This window comes from Phyllobates terribilis, unplaced genomic scaffold, assembly GCF_046119375.1.
Source record: "Phyllobates terribilis strain yellow unplaced genomic scaffold, ASM4611937v1 Scaffold_169__1_contigs__length_4117513, whole genome shotgun sequence".
In the NCBI taxonomy this organism is placed as follows: Eukaryota; Metazoa; Chordata; class Amphibia; order Anura; family Dendrobatidae; genus Phyllobates; species Phyllobates terribilis.
In genome coordinates, this window is record NW_027362929.1 from 3868806 (window position 1) to 3886603 (window position 17798).

Genomic DNA, 17798 nt, shown 5'->3' on the forward strand with positions numbered 1-17798 from the left:
CTTCTTGGAGCTGGATCTGGAACTCTTCCCGGAATGGGTGGAGCTATGCAGATTCTTCTCCCGTCGTGTTCTGGACAAATTCCCCGAAAGGTCTTTGTCTCGATGATTTTCTTCCTCGAAGATTCCACAGGACAGCCCGATTCTTCTCCGAGTCTTCGTCTTCTTCTGGATTCTTTAGAGCTTCTTCCTCCCACCGATATCCGCCTTCCTTCTCCGATGTCAGCTGGTCTCCGAAGCTCTTCTCCTTCCGAGTTCGATCGCTCTCGTCAAGTGTAGATCGTAGCTCTTGTGTTCTTAAAAGAACAGATACTACACTTGATCTTAGCCAAAAGGCCGAGAAGCGATAACCAGAATTGGTTTCCGACTACGGTGCCACCCAAGGATTCTGAAAAGTCCATTTGTGGAGATGGCCACCTGGACTCCCGTTAAGAAGACATGCTGTCAACCTCTAGATCCCTCACATGCCTGCACTTTTTGGCTTGCTGCTGCTGCAATCCACGCGTTTTAGATCTGCATAACTCCACCTCTTTTAGCACAGTACCCTCAACCCCCGGCTGTTCCCACCCGCCTCAACACCGTTGGAAGGGAGGAGAACCAATTAAGGCGGGGGGGGGGGGTGGAACGAGCAGCTGTCTACCCTTAGCAGGAGGGTTGCTGATTAATTACCTCTCCTGCTGCTGCTGCTGCTGGCTGTCCAGCAGCAGACTGAAGGTGGCTGCTGCTGTGCGCAGGTATATAAAGGCTCAGAGCCTATTATGACACGCGCAGCCAGCGTTCCATTGCCACATTCCGTCTACTGCAGGCGGGATACCTGGATGGCTGAATGTCACTGAGAAGCTCACAGAGACCGCCATAAGCAACAGTTTAAAAGAATGCCACAGACTAATCAACCAAACTTTTTGGGTTGGTTTCTCTTTTATAGTCTGCAGGCATTAAATGAAAGAAGTCAGTGTTCCAGCAGAGGGAGACAACGTTTCAGAAAAGGCATTGTAGCAAACCAAAAAAGAAATTTTAAGCGCAGCAGAGTAACCAGCTCACATACCTCTTAGCTCAGGTGAGTTTAAAAGGCTGCTGTTGATAACAAGGGCATTTGCTAAATAGATGGTGTGTGTGCAACAATATACTGAAAGGTCAATTATATTGTGCAGCTTATCTCACCACCTGTAGTTATTTAGGTGAAAGCTCCAAAATGCTTGCCTAATATGTCTGTTTATCCAAAAGGAAGTATAGAGGGAGAGCTAGATAGATAGCATTGCATTACATTACATTACATGGCAATGCAATGCACAGTTGCTGAAGTTGAACCAAAATGAGCTTGTCATCTGGGTTCTGCAACTTTTAACATGAAAAATCCAATGAGGAGAAGAGAAGCAAAGCCAAAGAGTCCATCCCAAAATCCGACAAACAATCAAAATGAACAAAAAGCATTTAATTCAATTCTTTCTGATTTTAGAAACTGCATTAAAGAAGGGGTGCACCGGTCCTGGAGATACTGCAATACCAGGTCAATGCGTGGAGTGGACAGAGCAAGCTCTTTTTCCATCTCCCTGTTCTAAAAATCCATTTAATATATGGTCCCCAGATAGGGGACGTATCAGATATTAAACTGATAAGAACAGATACTACACTTGATCTTAGCCAAAAGGCCGAGAAGCGATAACCAGAATTGGTTTCCGACTACGGTGCCACCCAAGGATTCTGAAAAGTCCATTTGTGGAGATGGCCACCTGGACTCCCGTTAAGAAGACATGCTGTCAACCTCTAGATCCCTCACATGCCTGCACTTTTCGGCTTGCTGCTGCTGCAATCCACGCGTTTTAGATCTGCATAACTCCACCTCTTTTAGCACAGTACCCTCAACCCCCGGCTGTTCCCACCCGCCTCAACACCGTTGGAAGGGAGGAGAACCAATTAAGGCGGGGGGGGGGGTGGAACGAGCAGCTGTCTACCCTTAGCAGGAGGGTTGCTGATTAATTACCTCTCCTGCTGCTGCTGCTGCTGGCTGTCCAGCAGCAGACTGAAGGTGGCTGCTGCTGTGCGCAGGTATATAAAGGCTCAGAGCCTATTATGACACGCGCAGCCAGCGTTCCATTGCCACATTCCGTCTACTGCAGGCGGGATACCTGGATGGCTGAATGTCACTGAGAAGCTCACAGAGACCGCCATAAGCAACAGTTTAAAAGAATGCCACAGACTAATCAACCAAACTTTTTGGGTTGGTTTCTCTTTTATAGTCTGCAGGCATTAAATGAAAGAAGTCAGTGTTCCAGCAGAGGGAGACAACGTTTCAGAAAAGGCATTGTAACAAACCAAAAAAGAAATTTTAAGCGCAGCAGAGTAACCAGCTCACATACCTGTTAGCTCAGGTGAGTTTAAAAGGCTGCTGTTGATAACAAGGGCATTTGCTAAATAGATGGTGTGTGTGCAACAATATACTGAAAGGTCAATTATATTGTGCAGCTTATCTCACCACCTGTAGTTATTTAGGTGAAAGCTCCAAAATGCTTGCCTAATATGTCTGTTTATCCAAAAGGAAGTATAGAGGGAGAGCTAGATAGATAGCATTGCATTACATTACATTACATGGCAATGCAATGCACAGTTGCTGAAGTTGAACCAAAATGAGCTTGTCATCTGGCTTCTGCAACTTTTAACATGAAAAATCCAATGAGGAGAAGAAAAGCAAAGCCAAAGAGTCCATCCCAAAATCCGACAAACAAGCAAAATGAACAAAAAGCATTGAATTCAATTCTTTCTGATTTTAGAAACTGCATTAAAGAAGGGGTGCACCGGTCCTGGAGATACTGCAATACCAGGTCAATGCGTGGAGTGGACAGAGCAAGCTCTTTTTCCATCTCCCTGTTCTAAAAATCCATTTAATATATGGTCCCCAGATAGGGGACGTATCAGATATTAAACTGATAAGAACAGATACTACACTTGATCTTAGCCAAAAGGCCGAGAAGCGATAACCAGATTTGGTTTCCGACTACGGTGCCACCCAAGGATTCTGAAAAGTCCATTTGTGGAGATGGCCACCTGGACTCCCGTTAAGAAGACATGCTGTCAACCTCTAGATCCCTCACATGCCTGCACTTTTCGGCTTGCTGCTGCTGCAATCCACGCGTTTTAGATCTGCATAACTCCACCTCTTTTAGCACAGTACCCTCAACCCCCGGCTGTTCCCACCCGCCTCAACACCGTTGGAAGGGAGGAGAACCAATTAAGGCGGGGGGGGGGGGTGGAACGAGCAGCTGTCTACCCTTAGCAGGAGGGTTGCTGATTAATTACCTCTCCTGCTGCTGCTGCTGCTGGCTGTCCAGCAGCAGACTGAAGGTGGCTGCTGCTGTGCGCAGGTATGTAAAGGCTCAGAGCCTATTATGACACGCGCAGCCAGCGTTCCATTGCCACATTCCGTCTACTGCAGGCGGGATACCTGGATGGCTGAATGTCACTGAGAAGCTCACAGAGACCGCCATAAGCAACAGTTTAAAAGAATGCCACAGACTAATCAACCAAACTTTTTGGGTTGGTTTCTCTTTTATAGTCTGCAGGCATTAAATGAAAGAAGTCAGTGTTCCAGCAGAGGGAGACAACGTTTCAGAAAAGGCATTGTAGCAAACCAAAAAAGAAATTTTAAGCGCAGCAGAGTAACCAGCTCACATACCTGTTAGCTCAGGTGAGTTTAAAAGGCTGCTGTTGATAACAAGGGCATTTGCTAAATAGATGGTGTGTGTGCAACAATATACTGAAAGGTCAATTATATTGTGCAGCTTATCTCACCACCTGTAGTTATTTAGGTGAAAGCTCCAAAATGCTTGCCTAATATGTCTGTTTATCCAAAAGGAAGTATAGAGGGAGAGCTAGATAGATAGCATTGCATTACATTACATTACATGGCAATGCAATGCACAGTTGCTGAAGTTGAACCAAAATGAGCTTGTCATCTGGCTTCTGCAACTTTTAACATGAAAAATCCAATGAGGAGAAGAAAAGCAAAGCCAAAGAGTCCATCCCAAAATCCGACAAACAAGCAAAATGAACAAAAAGCATTGAATTCAATTCTTTCTGATTTTAGAAACTGCATTAAAGAAGGGGTGCACCGGTCCTGGAGATACTGCAATACCAGGTCAATGCGTGGAGTGGACAGAGCAAGCTCTTTTTCCATCTCCCTGTTCTAAAAATCCATTTAATATATGGTCCCCAGATAGGGGACGTATCAGATATTAAACTGATAAGAACAGATACTACACTTGATCTTAGCCAAAAGGCCGAGAAGCGATAACCAGAATTGGTTTCCGACTACGGTGCCACCCAAGGATTCTGAAAAGTCCATTTGTGGAGATGGCCACCTGGACTCCCGTTAAGAAGACATGCTGTCAACCTCTAGATCCCTCACATGCCTGCACTTTTCGGCTTGCTGCTGCTGCAATCCACGCGTTTTAGATCTGCATAACTCCACCTCTTTTAGCACAGTACCCTCAACCCCCGGCTGTTCCCACCCGCCTCAACACCGTTGGAAGGGAGGAGAACCAATTAAGGCGGGGGGGGGGGTGGAACGAGCAGCTGTCTACCCTTAGCAGGAGGGTTGCTGATTAATTACCTCTCCTGCTGCTGCTGCTGCTGGCTGTCCAGCAGCAGACTGAAGGTGGCTGCTGCTGTGCGCAGGTATATAAAGGCTCAGAGCCTATTATGACACGCGCAGCCAGCGTTCCATTGCCACATTCCGTCTACTGCAGGCGGGATACCTGGATGGCTGAATGTCACTGAGAAGCTCACAGAGACCGCCATAAGCAACAGTTTAAAAGAATGCCACAGACTAATCAACCAAACTTTTTGGGTTGGTTTCTCTTTTATAGTCTGCAGGCATTAAATGAAAGAAGTCAGTGTTCCAGCAGAGGGAGACAACGTTTCAGAAAAGGCATTGTAGCAAACCAAAAAAGAAATTTTAAGCGCAGCAGAGTAACCAGCTCACATACCTGTTAGCTCAGGTGAGTTTAAAAGGCTGCTGTTGATAACAAGGGCATTTGCTAAATAGATGGTGTGTGTGCAACAATATACTGAAAGGTCAATTATATTGTGCAGCTTATCTCACCACCTGTAGTTATTTAGGTGAAAGCTCCAAAATGCTTGCCTAATATGTCTGTTTATCCAAAAGGAAGTATAGAGGGAGAGCTAGATAGATAGCATTGCATTACATTACATTACATGGCAATGCAATGCACAGTTGCTGAAGTTGAACCAAAATGAGCTTGTCATCTGGCTTCTGCAACTTTTAACATGAAAAATCCAATGAGGAGAAGAAAAGCAAAGCCAAAGAGTCCATCCCAAAATCCGACAAACAAGCAAAATGAACAAAAAGCATTGAATTCAATTCTTTCTGATTTTAGAAACTGCATTAAAGAAGGGGTGCACCGGTCCTGGAGATACTGCAATACCAGGTCAATGCGTGGAGTGGACAGAGCAAGCTCTTTTTCCATCTCCCTGTTCTAAAAATCCATTTAATATATGGTCCCCAGATAGGGGACCTATCAGATATTAAACTGATAAGAACAGATACTACACTTGATCTTAGCCAAAAGGCCGAGAAGCGATAACCAGAATTGGTTTCCGACTACGGTGCCACCCAAGGATTCTGAAAAGTCCATTTGTGGAGATGGCCATCTGGACTCCCGTTAAGAAGACATGCTGTCAACCTCTAGATCCCTCACATGCCTGCACTTTTCGGCTTGCTGCTGCTGCAATCCACGCGTTTTAGATCTGCATAACTCCACCTCTTTTAGCACAGTACCCTCAACCCCCGGCTGTTCCCACCCGCCTCAACACCGTTGGAAGGGAGGAGAACCAATTAAGGCGGGGGGGGGGGTGGAACGAGCAGCTGTCTACCCTTAGCAGGAGGGTTGCTGATTAATTACCTCTCCTGCTGCTGCTGCTGCTGGCTGTCCAGCAGCAGACTGAAGGTGGCTGCTGCTGTGCGCAGGTATATAAAGGCTCAGAGCCTATTATGACATGCGCAGCCAGCGTTCCATTGCCACATTCCGTCTACTGCAGGCGGGATACCTGGATGGCTGAATGTCACTGAGAAGCTCACAGAGACCGCCATAAGCAACAGTTTAAAAGAATGCCACAGACTAATCAACCAAACTTTTTGGGTTGGTTTCTCTTTTATAGTCTGCAGGCATTAAATGAAAGAAGTCAGTGTTCCAGCAGAGGGAGACAACGTTTCAGAAAAGGCATTGTAGCAAACCAAAAAAGAAATTTTAAGCGCAGCAGAGTAACCAGCTCACATACCTGTTAGCTCAGGTGAGTTTAAAAGGCTGCTGTTGATAACAAGGGCATTTGCTAAATAGATGGTGTGTGTGCAACAATATACTGAAAGGTCAATTATATTGTGCAGCTTATCTCACCACCTGTAGTTATTTAGGTGAAAGCTCCAAAATGCTTGCCTAATATGTCTGTTTATCCAAAAGGAAGTATAGAGGGAGAGCTAGATAGATAGCATTGCATTACATTACATTACATGGCAATGCAATGCACAGTTGCTGAAGTTGAACCAAAATGAGCTTGTCATCTGGCTTCTGCAACTTTTAACATGAAAAATCCAATGAGGAGAAGAAAAGCAAAGCCAAAGAGTCCATCCCAAAATCCGACAAACAAGCAAAATGAACAAAAAGCATTGAATTCAATTCTTTCTGATTTTAGAAACTGCATTAAAGAAGGGGTGCACCGGTCCTGGAGATACTGCAATACCAGGTCAATGCGTGGAGTGGACAGAGCAAGCTCTTTTTCCATCTCCCTGTTCTAAAAATCCATTTAATATATGGTCCCCAGATAGGGGACCTATCAGATATTAAACTGATAAGAACAGATACTACACTTGATCTTAGCCAAAAGGCCGAGAAGCGATAACCAGAATTGGTTTCCGACTACGGTGCCACCCAAGGATTCTGAAAAGTCCATTTGTGGAGATGGCCACCTGGACTCCCGTTAAGAAGACATGCTGTCAACCTCTAGATCCCTCACATGCCTGCACTTTTCGGCTTGCTGCTGCTGCAATCCACGCGTTTTAGATCTGCATAACTCCACCTCTTTTAGCACAGTACCCTCAACCCCCGGCTGTTCCCACCCGCCTCAACACCGTTGGAAGGGAGGAGAACCAATTAAGGCGGGGGGGGGGTGGAACGAGCAGCTGTCTACCCTTAGCAGGAGGGTTGCTGATTAATTACCTCTCCTGCTGCTGCTGCTGCTGGCTGTCCAGCAGCAGACTGAAGGTGGCTGCTGCTGTGCGCAGGTATATAAAGGCTCAGAGCCTATTATGACACGCGCAGCCAGCGTTCCATTGCCACATTCCGTCTACTGCAGGCGGGATACCTGGATGGCTGAATGTCACTGAGAAGCTCACAGAGACCGCCATAAGCAACAGTTTAAAAGAATGCCACAGACTAATCAACCAAACTTTTTGGGTTGGTTTCTCTTTTATAGTCTGCAGGCATTAAATGAAAGAAGTCAGTGTTCCAGCAGAGGGAGACAACGTTTCAGAAAAGGCATTGTAGCAAACCAAAAAAGAAATTTTAAGCGCAGCAGAGTAACCAGCTCACATACCTGTTAGCTCAGGTGAGTTTAAAAGGCTGCTGTTGATAACAAGGGCATTTGCTAAATAGATGGTGTGTGTGCAACAATATACTGAAAGGTCAATTATATTGTGCAGCTTATCTCACCACCTGTAGTTATTTAGGTGAAAGCTCCAAAATGCTTGCCTAATATGTCTGTTTATCCAAAAGGAAGTATAGAGGGAGAGCTAGATAGATAGCATTGCATTACATTACATTACATGGCAATGCAATGCACAGTTGCTGAAGTTGAACCAAAATGAGCTTGTCATCTGGCTTCTGCAACTTTTAACATGAAAAATCCAATGAGGAGAAGAAAAGCAAAGCCAAAGAGTCCATCCCAAAATCCGACAAACAAGCAAAATGAACAAAAAGCATTGAATTCAATTCTTTCTGATTTTAGAAACTGCATTAAAGAAGGGGTGCACCGGTCCTGGAGATACTGCAATACCAGGTCAATGCGTGGAGTGGACAGAGCAAGCTCTTTTTCCATCTCCCTGTTCTAAAAATCCATTTAATATATGGTCCCCAGATAGGGGACGTATCAGATATTAAACTGATAAGAACAGATACTACACTTGATCTTAGCCAAAAGGCCGAGAAGCGATAACCAGAATTGGTTTCCGACTACGGTGCCACCCAAGGATTCTGAAAAGTCCATTTGTGGAGATGGCCACCTGGACTCCCGTTAAGAAGACATGCTGTCAACCTCTAGATCCCTCACATGCCTGCACTTTTCGGCTTGCTGCTGCTGCAATCCACGCGTTTTAGATCTGCATAACTCCACCTCTTTTAGCACAGTACCCTCAACCCCCGGCTGTTCCCACCCGCCTCAACACTGTTGGAAGGGAGGAGAAATAATTAAGGCGGGGGGGGGGGTGGAACGAGCAGCTGTCTACCCTTAGCAGGAGGGTTGCTGATTAATTACCTCTCCTGCTGCTGCTGCTGCTGGCTGTCCAGCAGCAGACTGAAGGTGGCTGCTGCTGTGCGCAGGTATATAAAGGCTCAGAGCCTATTATGACACGCGCAGCCAGCGTTCCATTGCCACATTCCGTCTACTGCAGGCGGGATACCTGGATGGCTGAATGTCACTGAGAAGCTCACAGAGACCGCCATAAGCAACAGTTTAAAAGAATGCCACAGACTAATCAACCAAACTTTTTGGGTTGGTTTCTCTTTTATAGTCTGCAGGCATTAAATGAAAGAAGTCAGTGTTCCAGCAGAGGGAGACAACGTTTCAGAAAAGGCATTGTAGCAAACCAAAAAAGAAATTTTAAGCGCAGCAGAGTAACCAGCTCACATACCTGTTAGCTCAGGTGAGTTTAAAAGGCTGCTGTTGATAACAAGGGCATTTGCTAAATAGATGGTGTGTGTGCAACAATATACTGAAAGGTCAATTATATTGTGCAGCTTATCTCACCACCTGTAGTTATTTAGGTGAAAGCTCCAAAATGCTTGCCTAATATGTCTGTTTATCCAAAAGGAAGTATAGAGGGAGAGCTAGATAGATAGCATTGCATTACATTACATTACATGGCAATGCAATGCACAGTTGCTGAAGTTGAACCAAAATGAGCTTGTCATCTGGCTTCTGCAACTTTTAACATGAAAAATCCAATGAGGAGAAGAAAAGCAAAGCCAAAGAGTCCATCCCAAAATCCGACAAACAAGCAAAATGAACAAAAAGCATTGAATTCAATTCTTTCTGATTTTAGAAACTGCATTAAAGAAGGGGTGCACCGGTCCTGGAGATACTGCAATACCAGGTCAATGCGTGGAGTGGACAGAGCAAGCTCTTTTTCCATCTCCCTGTTCTAAAAATCCATTTAATATATGGTCCCCAGATAGGGGACGTATCAGATATTAAACTGATAAGAACAGATACTACACTTGATCTTAGCCAAAAGGCCGAGAAGCGATAACCAGAATTGGTTTCCGACTACGGTGCCACCCAAGGATTCTGAAAAGTCCATTTGTGGAGATGGCCACCTGGACTCCCGTTAAGAAGACATGCTGTCAACCTCTAGATCCCTCACATGCCTGCACTTTTTGGCTTGCTGCTGCTGCAATCCACGCGTTTTAGATCTGCATAACTCCACCTCTTTTAGCACAGTACCCTCAACCCCCGGCTGTTCCCACCCGCCTCAACACCGTTGGAAGGGAGGAGAACCAATTAAGGCGGGGGGGGGGGGTGGAACGAGCAGCTGTCTACCCTTAGCAGGAGGGTTGCTGATTAATTATCTCTCCTGCTGCTGCTGCTGCTGGCTGTCCAGCAGCAGACTGAAGGTGGCTGCTGCTGTGCGCAGGTATATAAAGGCTCAGAGCCTATTATGACACGCGCAGCCAGCGTTCCATTGCCACATTCCGTCTACTGCAGGCGGGATACCTGGATGGCTGAATGTCACTGAGAAGCTCACAGAGACCGCCATAAGCAACAGTTTAAAAGAATGCCACAGACTAATCAACCAAACTTTTTGGGTTGGTTTCTCTTTTATAGTCTGCAGGCATTAAATGAAAGAAGTCAGTGTTCCAGCAGAGGGAGACAACGTTTCAGAAAAGGCATTGTAGCAAACCAAAAAAGAAATTTTAAGCGCAGCAGAGTAACCAGCTCACATACCTGTTAGCTCAGGTGAGTTTAAAAGGCTGCTGTTGATAACAAGGGCATTTGCTAAATAGATGGTGTGTGTGCAACAATATACTGAAAGGTCAATTATATTGTGCAGCTTATCTCACCACCTGTAGTTATTTAGGTGAAAGCTCCAAAATGCTTGCCTAATATGTCTGTTTATCCAAAAGGAAGTATAGAGGGAGAGCTAGATAGATAGCATTGCATTACATTACATTACATGGCAATGCAATGCACAGTTGCTGAAGTTGAACCAAAATGAGCTTGTCATCTGGCTTCTGCAACTTTTAACATGAAAAATCCAATGAGGAGAAGAAAAGCAAAGCCAAAGAGTCCATCCCAAAATCCGACAAACAAGCAAAATGAACAGAAAGCATTGAATTCAATTCTTTCTGATTTTAGAAACTGCATTAAAGAAGGGGTGCACCGGTCCTGGAGATACTGCAATACCAGGTCAATGCGTGGAGTGGACAGAGCAAGCTCTTTTTCCATCTCCCTGTTCTAAAAATCCATTTAATATATGGTCCCCAGATAGGGGACGTATCAGATATTAAACTGATAAGAACAGATACTACACTTGATCTTAGCCAAAAGGCCGAGAAGCGATAACCAGAATTGGTTTCCGACTACGGTGCCACCGAAGGATTCTGAAAAGTCCATTTGTGGAGATGGCCACCTGGACTCCCGTTAAGAAGACATGCTGTCAACCTCTAGATCCCTCACATGCCTGCACTTTTCGGCTTGCTGCTGCTGCAATCCACGCGTTTTAGATCTGCATAACTCCACCTCTTTTAGCACAGTACCCTCAACCCCCGGCTGTTCCCACCCGCCTCAACACCGTTGGAAGGGAGGAGAACCAATTAAGGCGGGGGGGGGGGTGGAACGAGCAGCTGTCTACCCTTAGCAGGAGGGTTGCTGATTAATTACCTCTCCTGCTGCTGCTGCTGGCTGTCCAGCAGCAGACTGAAGGTGGCTGCTGCTGTGCGCAGGTATATAAAGGCTCAGAGCCTATTATGACACGCGCAGCCAGCGTTCCATTGCCACATTCCGTCTACTGCAGGCGGGATACCTGGATGGCTGAATGTCACTGAGAAGCTCACAGAGACCGCCATAAGCAACAGTTTAAAAGAATGCCACAGACTAATCAACCAAACTTTTTGGGTTGGTTTCTCTTTTATAGTCTGCAGGCATTAAATGAAAGAAGTCAGTGTTCCAGCAGAGGGAGACAACGTTTCAGAAAAGGCATTGTAGCAAACCAAAAAAGAAATTTTAAGCGCAGCAGAGTAACCAGCTCACATACCTGTTAGCTCAGGTGAGTTTAAAAGGCTGCTGTTGATAACAAGGGCATTTGCTAAATAGATGGTGTGTGTGCAACAATATACTGAAAGGTCAATTATATTGTGCAGCTTATCTCACCACCTGTAGTTATTTAGGTGAAAGCTCCAAAATGCTTGCCTAATATGTCTGTTTATCCAAAAGGAAGTATAGAGGGAGAGCTAGATAGATAGCATTGCATTACATTACATTACATGGCAATGCAATGCACAGTTGCTGAAGTTGAACCAAAATGAGCTTGTCATCTGGCTTCTGCAACTTTTAACATGAAAAATCCAATGAGGAGAAGAAAAGCAAAGCCAAAGAGTCCATCCCAAAATCCGACAAACAAGCAAAATGAACAAAAAGCATTGAATTCAATTCTTTCTGATTTTAGAAACTGCATTAAAGAAGGGGTGCACCGGTCCTGGAGATACTGCAATACCAGGTCAATGCGTGGAGTGGACAGAGCAAGCTCTTTTTCCATCTCCCTGTTCTAAAAATCCATTTAATATATGGTCCCCAGATAGGGGACGTATCAGATATTAAACTGATAAGAACAGATACTACACTTGATCTTAGCCAAAAGGCCGAGAAGCGATAACCAGAATTGGTTTCCGACTACGGTGCCACCCAAGGATTCTGAAAAGTCCATTTGTGGAGATGGCCACCTGGACTCCCGTTAAGAAGACATGCTGTCAACCTCTAGATCCCTCACATGCCTGCACTTTTCGGCTTGCTGCTGCTGCAATCCACGCGTTTTAGATCTGCATAACTCCACCTCTTTTAGCACAGTACCCTCAACCCCCGGCTGTTCCCACCCGCCTCAACACCGTTGGAAGGGAGGAGAACCAATTAAGGCGGGGGGGGGTGGAACGAGCAGCTGTCTACCCTTAGCAGGAGGGTTGCTGATTAATTACCTCTCCTGCTGCTGCTGCTGCTGGCTGTCCAGCAGCAGACTGAAGGTGGCTGCTGCTGTGCGCAGGTATATAAAGGCTCAGAGCCTATTATGACACGCGCAGCCAGCGTTCCATTGCCACATTCCGTCTACTGCAGGCGGGATACCTGGATGGCTGAATGTCACTGAGAAGCTCACAGAGACCGCCATAAGCAACAGTTTAAAAGAATGCCACAGACTAATCAACCAAACTTTTTGGGTTGGTTTCTCTTTTATAGTCTGCAGGCATTAAATGAAAGAAGTCAGTGTTCCAGCAGAGGGAGACAACGTTTCAGAAAAGGCATTGTAGCAAACCAAAAAAGAAATTTTAAGCGCAGCAGAGTAACCAGCTCACATACCTGTTAGCTCAGGTGAGTTTAAAAGGCTGCTGTTGATAACAAGGGCATTTGCTAAATAGATGGTGTGTGTGCAACAATATACTGAAAGGTCAATTATATTGTGCAGCTTATCTCACCACCTGTAGTTATTTAGGTGAAAGCTCCAAAATGCTTGCCTAATATGTCTGTTTATCCAAAAGGAAGTATAGAGGGAGAGCTAGATAGATAGCATTGCATTACATTACATTACATGGCAATGCAATGCACAGTTGCTGAAGTTGAACCAAAATGAGCTTGTCATCTGGCTTCTGCAACTTTTAACATGAAAAATCCAATGAGGAGAAGAAAAGCAAAGCCAAAGAGTCCATCCCAAAATCCGACAAACAAGCAAAATGAACAAAAAGCATTGAATTCAATTCTTTCTGATTTTAGAAACTGCATTAAAGAAGGGGTGCACCGGTCCTGGAGATACTGCAATACCAGGTCAATGCGTGGAGTGGACAGAGCAAGCTCTTTTTCCATCTCCCTGTTCTAAAAATCCATTTAATATATGGTCCCCAGATAGGGGACGTATCAGATATTAAACTGATAAGAACAGATACTACACTTGATCTTAGCCAAAAGGCCGAGAAGCGATAACCAGAATTGGTTTCCGACTACGGTGCCACCCAAGGATTCTGAAAAGTCCATTTGTGGAGATGGCCACCTGGACTCCCGTTAAGAAGACATGCTGTCAACCTCTAGATCCCTCACATGCCTGCACTTTTTGGCTTGCTGCTGCTGCAATCCACGCATTTTAGATCTGCATAACTCCACCTCTTTTAGCACAGTACCCTCAAACCCCGGCTGTTCCCACCCGCCTCAACACCGTTGGAAGGGAGGAGAACCAATTAAGGCGGGGGGGGGTGGAACGAGCAGCTGTCTACCCTTAGCAGGAGGGTTGCTGATTAATTACCTCTCCTGCTGCTGCTGCTGCTGGCTGTCCAGCAGCAGACTGAAGGTGGCTGCTGCTGTGCGCAGGTATATAAAGGCTCAGAGCCTATTATGACACGCGCAGCCAGCGTTCCATTGCCACATTCCGTCTACTGCAGGCGGGATACCTGGATGGCTGAATGTCACTGAGAAGCTCACAGAGACCGCCATAAGCAACAGTTTAAAAGAATGCCACAGACTAATCAACCAAACTTTTTGGGTTGGTTTCTCTTTTATAGTCTGCAGGCATTAAATGAAAGAAGTCAGTGTTCCAGCAGAGGGAGACAACGTTTCAGAAAAGGCATTGTAGCAAACCAAAAAAGAAATTTTAAGCGCAGCAGAGTAACCAGCTCACATACCTGTTAGCTCAGGTGAGTTTAAAAGGCTGCTGTTGATAACAAGGGCATTTGCTAAATAGATGGTGTGTGTGCAACAATATACTGAAAGGTCAATTATATTGTGCAGCTTATCTCACCACCTGTAGTTATTTAGGTGAAAGCTCCAAAATGCTTGCCTAATATGTCTGTTTATCCAAAAGGAAGTATAGAGGGAGAGCTAGATAGATAGCATTGCATTACATTACATTACATGGCAATGCAATGCACAGTTGCTGAAGTTGAACCAAAATGAGCTTGTCATCTGGCTTCTGCAACTTTTAACATGAAAAATCCAATGAGGAGAAGAAAAGCAAAGCCAAAGAGTCCATCCCAAAATCCGACAAACAAGCAAAATGAACAAAAAGCATTGAATTCAATTCTTTCTGATTTTAGAAACTGCATTAAAGAAGGGGTGCACCGGTCCTGGAGATACTGCAATACCAGGTCAATGCGTGGAGTGGACAGAGCAAGCTCTTTTTCCATCTCCCTGTTCTAAAAATCCATTTAATATATGGTCCCCAGATAGGGGACGTATCAGATATTAAACTGATAAGAACAGATACTACACTTGATCTTAGCCAAAAGGCCGAGAAGCGATAACCAGAATTGGTTTCCGACTACGGTGCCACCCAAGGATTCTGAAAAGTCCATTTGTGGAGATGGCCACCTGGACTCCCGTTAAGAAGACATGCTGTCAACCTCTAGATCCCTCACATGCCTGCACTTTTTGGCTTGCTGCTGCTGCAATCCACGCATTTTAGATCTGCATAACTCCACCTCTTTTAGCACAGTACCCTCAAACCCCGGCTGTTCCCACCCGCCTCAACACCGTTGGAAGGGAGGAGAACCAATTAAGGCGGGGGGGGGGGGGGGTGGAACGAGCAGCTGTCTACCCTTAGCAGGAGGGTTGCTGATTAATTACCTCTCCTGCTGCTGCTGCTGCTGGCTGTCCAGCAGCAGACTGAAGGTGGCTGCTGCTGTGCGCAGGTATATAAAGGCTCAGAGCCTATTATGACACGCGCAGCCAGCGTTCCATTGCCACATTCCGTCTACTGCAGGCGGGATACCTGGATGGCTGAATGTCACTGAGAAGCTCACAGAGACCGCCATAAGCAACAGTTTAAAAGAATGCCACAGACTAATCAACCAAACTTTTTGGGTTGGTTTCTCTTTTATAGTCTGCAGGCATTAAATGAAAGAAGTCAGTGTTCCAGCAGAGGGAGACAACGTTTCAGAAAAGGCATTGTAGCAAACCAAAAAAGAAATTTTAAGCGCAGCAGAGTAACCAGCTCACATACCTGTTAGCTCAGGTGAGTTTAAAAGGCTGCTGTTGATAACAAGGGCATTTGCTAAATAGATGGTGTGTGTGCAACAATATACTGAAAGGTCAATTATATTGTGCAGCTTATCTCACCACCTGTACTTATTTAGGTGAAAGCTCCAAAATGCTTGCCTAATATGTCTGTTTATCCAAAAGGAAATATAGAGGGAGAGCTAGATAGATAGCATTGCATTACATTACATTACATGGCAATGCAATGCACAGTTGCTGAAGTTGAACCAAAATGAGCTTGTCATCTGGCTTCTGCAACTTTTAACATGAAAAATCCAATGAGGAGAAGAAAAGCAAAGCCAAAGAGTCCATCCCAAAATCCGACAAACAAGCAAAATGAACAAAAAGCATTGAATTCAATTCTTTCTGATTTTAGAAACTGCATTAAAGAAGGGGTGCACCGGTCCTGGAGATACTGCAATACCAGGTTAATGCGTGGAGTGGACAGAGCAAGCTCTTTTTCCATCTCCCTGTTCTAAAAATCCATTTAATATATGGTCCCCAGATAGGGGACGTATCAGATATTAAACTGATAAGAACAGATACTACACTTGATCTTAGCCAAAAGGCCGAGAAGCGATAACCAGAATTGGTTTCCGACTACGGTGCCAACCAAGGATTCTGAAAAGTCCATTTGTGGAGATGGCCACCTGGACTCCCGTTAAGAAGACATGCTGTCAACCTCTAGATCCCTCACATGCCTGCACTTTTCGGCTTGCTGCTGCTGCAATCCACGCGTTTTAGATCTGCATAACTCCACCTCTTTTAGCACAGTACCCTCAACCCCCGGCTGTTCCCACCCGCCTCAACACCGTTGGAAGGGAGGAGAACCAATTAAGGCGGGGGGGGGGGGGGTGGAACGAGCAGCTGTCTACCCTTAGCAGGAGGGTTGCTGATTAATTACCTCTCCTGCTGCTGCTGCTGCTGGCTGTCCAGCAGCAGACTGAAGGTGGCTGCTGCTGTGCGCAGGTATATAAAGGCTCAGAGCCTATTATGACACGCGCAGCCAGCGTTCCATTGCCACATTCCGTCTACTGCAGGCGGGATACCTGGATGGCTGAATGTCACTGAGAAGCTCACAGAGACCGCCATAAGCAACAGTTTAAAAGAATGCCACAGACTAATCAACCAAACTTTTTGAGTTGGTTTCTCTTTTATAGTCTGCAGGCATTAAATGAAAGAAGTCAGTGTTCCAGCAGAGGGAGACAACGTTTCAGAAAAGGCATTGTAGCAAACCAAAAAAGAAATTTTAAGCGCAGCAGAGTAACCAGCTCACATACCTGTTAGCTCAGGTGAGTTTAAAAGGCTGCTGTTGATAACAAGGGCATTTGCTAAATAGATGGTGTGTGTGCAACAATATACTGAAAGGTCAATTATATTGTGCAGCTTATCTCACCACCTGTAGTTATTTAGGTGAAAGCTCCAAAATGCTTGCCTAATATGTCTGTTTATCCAAAAGGAAGTATAGAGGGAGAGCTAGATAGATAGCATTGCATTACATTACATTACATGGCAATGCAATGCACAGTTGCTGAAGTTGAACCAAAATGAGCTTGTCATCTGGCTTCTGCAACTTTTAACATGAAAAATCCAATGAGGAGAAGAAAAGCAAAGCCAAAGAGTCCATCCCAAAATCCGACAAACAAGCAAAATGAACAAAAAGCATTGAATTCAATTCTTTCTGATTTTAGAAACTGCATTAAAGAAGGGGTGCACCGGTCCTGGAGATACTGCAATACCAGGTCAATGCGTGGAGTGGACAGAGCAAGCTCTTTTTCCATCTCCCTGTTCTAAAAATCCATTTAATATATGGTCCCCAGATAGGGGACGTATCAGATATTAAACTGATAAGAACAGATACTACACTTGATCTTAGCCAAAAGGCCGAGAAGCGATAACCAGAATTGGTTTCCGACTACGGTGCCACCCAAGGATTCTGAAAAGTCCATTTGTGGAGATGGCCACCTGGACTCCCGTTAAGAAGACATGCTGTCAACCTCTAGATCCCTCACATGCCTGCACTTTTCGGCTTGCTGCTGCTGCAATTCACGCGTTTTAGATCTGCATAACTCCACCTCTTTTAGCACAGTACCCTCAACCCCCGGCTGTTCCCACCCGCCTCAACACCGTTGGAAGGGAGGAGAACCAATTAAGGCGGGGGGGGGGGGTGGAACGAGCAGCTGTCTACCCTTAGCAGGAGGGTTGCTGATTAATTACCTCTCCTGCTGCTGCTGCTGCTGGCTGTCCAGCAGCAGACTGAAGGTGGCTGCTGCTGTGCGCAGGTATATAAA

The 17798-nt window shown here is 45.4% G+C and overlaps 13 non-coding genes and 1 pseudogene across 13 annotated transcripts; all 14 read right to left on the minus strand.

Annotated features, from left to right (window-relative positions):
- Nucleotides 1-267: 267 nt before the first annotated feature.
- LOC141210739 (U2 spliceosomal RNA) lies at nucleotides 268-345 on the minus strand (annotated as a pseudogene).
- Nucleotides 346-1467: 1122 nt separating this feature from the next.
- Nucleotides 1468-1658, minus strand: LOC141209699 (U2 spliceosomal RNA). Its single transcript, XR_012279891.1, has one exon. It is a non-coding gene; the product is annotated as a U2 spliceosomal RNA (small nuclear RNA).
- A 1121-nt stretch (nucleotides 1659-2779) lies between these two features.
- On the minus strand, nucleotides 2780-2970 carry LOC141209700 (U2 spliceosomal RNA). The gene has a single exon (XR_012279892.1). It is a non-coding gene; the product is annotated as a U2 spliceosomal RNA (small nuclear RNA).
- A 1122-nt stretch (nucleotides 2971-4092) lies between these two features.
- Nucleotides 4093-4283, minus strand: LOC141209701 (U2 spliceosomal RNA). Its single transcript, XR_012279893.1, has one exon. It is a non-coding gene; the product is annotated as a U2 spliceosomal RNA (small nuclear RNA).
- A 1121-nt stretch (nucleotides 4284-5404) lies between these two features.
- LOC141209953 (U2 spliceosomal RNA) lies at nucleotides 5405-5595 on the minus strand. The gene has a single exon (XR_012280138.1). It is a non-coding gene; the product is annotated as a U2 spliceosomal RNA (small nuclear RNA).
- Nucleotides 5596-6716: 1121 nt separating this feature from the next.
- LOC141209955 (U2 spliceosomal RNA) lies at nucleotides 6717-6907 on the minus strand. Its single transcript, XR_012280140.1, has one exon. It is a non-coding gene; the product is annotated as a U2 spliceosomal RNA (small nuclear RNA).
- A 1120-nt stretch (nucleotides 6908-8027) lies between these two features.
- On the minus strand, nucleotides 8028-8218 carry LOC141209702 (U2 spliceosomal RNA). The gene has a single exon (XR_012279894.1). It is a non-coding gene; the product is annotated as a U2 spliceosomal RNA (small nuclear RNA).
- A 1121-nt stretch (nucleotides 8219-9339) lies between these two features.
- Nucleotides 9340-9530, minus strand: LOC141209704 (U2 spliceosomal RNA). The gene has a single exon (XR_012279896.1). It is a non-coding gene; the product is annotated as a U2 spliceosomal RNA (small nuclear RNA).
- Nucleotides 9531-10652: 1122 nt separating this feature from the next.
- Nucleotides 10653-10843, minus strand: LOC141209705 (U2 spliceosomal RNA). The gene has a single exon (XR_012279897.1). It is a non-coding gene; the product is annotated as a U2 spliceosomal RNA (small nuclear RNA).
- A 1118-nt stretch (nucleotides 10844-11961) lies between these two features.
- LOC141209706 (U2 spliceosomal RNA) lies at nucleotides 11962-12152 on the minus strand. Its single transcript, XR_012279898.1, has one exon. It is a non-coding gene; the product is annotated as a U2 spliceosomal RNA (small nuclear RNA).
- Nucleotides 12153-13271: 1119 nt separating this feature from the next.
- On the minus strand, nucleotides 13272-13462 carry LOC141209707 (U2 spliceosomal RNA). The gene has a single exon (XR_012279899.1). It is a non-coding gene; the product is annotated as a U2 spliceosomal RNA (small nuclear RNA).
- A 1119-nt stretch (nucleotides 13463-14581) lies between these two features.
- On the minus strand, nucleotides 14582-14772 carry LOC141209708 (U2 spliceosomal RNA). Its single transcript, XR_012279900.1, has one exon. It is a non-coding gene; the product is annotated as a U2 spliceosomal RNA (small nuclear RNA).
- Nucleotides 14773-15897: 1125 nt separating this feature from the next.
- LOC141210180 (U2 spliceosomal RNA) lies at nucleotides 15898-16088 on the minus strand. The gene has a single exon (XR_012280356.1). It is a non-coding gene; the product is annotated as a U2 spliceosomal RNA (small nuclear RNA).
- Nucleotides 16089-17212: 1124 nt separating this feature from the next.
- Nucleotides 17213-17403, minus strand: LOC141209709 (U2 spliceosomal RNA). Its single transcript, XR_012279901.1, has one exon. It is a non-coding gene; the product is annotated as a U2 spliceosomal RNA (small nuclear RNA).
- Nucleotides 17404-17798: the final 395 nt, after the last annotated feature.